Here is a 1,322-nt window from a genome sequence, read left to right as displayed (position 1 = left end):
ATGTAAGCAATTTGATAGCAATGCTCCCTCTAAGCTTTGGAGTCTTGTCAGCAAAAATTCTACTTTGTGAGCTGCTGGCATTAAAGTTGTGAGTGAGCAGTTTGGGCTGCTGCATAAATTAGCTTGCTCTGGAGCCAGCCTTCCTGGGCTAAGACAAAAAATTTGTGCGCCAGAGGCTAAAAACCTGTGAGCTAGCTCACACTAACTCAGCATAGAGGGAACACTGGAGATGGCTAATGATATCAGTGATGGCTAGTGAGGGCAGTTATTGGACATTGTCACAAGGAGCTCTGGAAGATTCTTCAAAAACAAAGGTGTCGCCGCCGCCCCCCCCCCACCGCCAAATGTCAAAAAAGGTCCTCTTTTTTCTTTTTCTTTCTTTCTTTTTTTTTTTTTTGAGAGAGAGAGAGAGTACTTTTCTCTGCACCCGAGTTAATATATATGCAAGGCAATCTGGCTTGTTTAACTTTGGTGTTTCCCTCAATTAACGTGGGAAGTTGGTAAACAAACCATCTAGCAATACGGGTAAAGGCATTTGGCTAACAAATACTTGAGTGCAGTTCTCCGGTTTCCGTTCCAATCCTGGGAGGGAAGAAAGAGAAGGCACAAAATAATTACATTCAAAAGGAGCTTCAAAACTCCAAACTGGATGAAATAATAAACTAAAGAGGAACATATAAGGTTGCCAGCTCTGGGTTGGGAAATACCTGGAGATTTATGTATTCGTAGTCTGCTTTTCTCACTGGGAATCAAGGTGGAATAACACAGAGTGAGCAGAGACAGTCAAGATGATGTTGTTCAGTTGCACAGTCGAGTCCGACTCTTTGCGACTCCATGGACCAGATCCCGCCAGGCCTTCCGGTCTTCCGCCGTCCTCTGAAGTTTGCTCAACTTCATGTTCGTTGCATCTGTGACACTGTCTAACCATCTCATCCTTTGCCGTCCCTGTCTTCTTTGACCTTCAATCTTTCCCAGCATCAGGGTCTTCTTCTCCAGTGAGTGCTCCCTTCTCATTGGGTGGCCAAAGTATTTGCGCTTCAGTTTCATTATCTGGCCTTCCAGGGAACACTCAGGGTTGATTTCTTTTAGGATTCACTGATTTGATCTTTTTGCAATCCAAGGGACAAGATGGGACTTCTACTAAACTATGAAATAGGATTTGGGCTGCAGAACCAACCAGATGTCTAGAGAAATAACGTCTTCAGGTACTTGAAGGGCTGTCATATAGGATGGTGTGGCCTTGTTTCCTGTTGCCCCAGAAGGTCGGACCAGAACCAACGGGTTGAAATTAGAAGAGTTTTTGACTAAACATTAGGAAGAAC

The sequence above is a fragment of the Gekko japonicus genome, unplaced genomic scaffold, assembly GCF_001447785.1.
Source record: "Gekko japonicus isolate JY-2015 unplaced genomic scaffold, Gekko_japonicus_V1.1 scaffold2908, whole genome shotgun sequence".
NCBI lineage: Eukaryota > Metazoa > Chordata > Lepidosauria > Squamata > Gekkonidae > Gekko > Gekko japonicus.
This window is presented reverse-complemented; position numbering follows the sequence as displayed.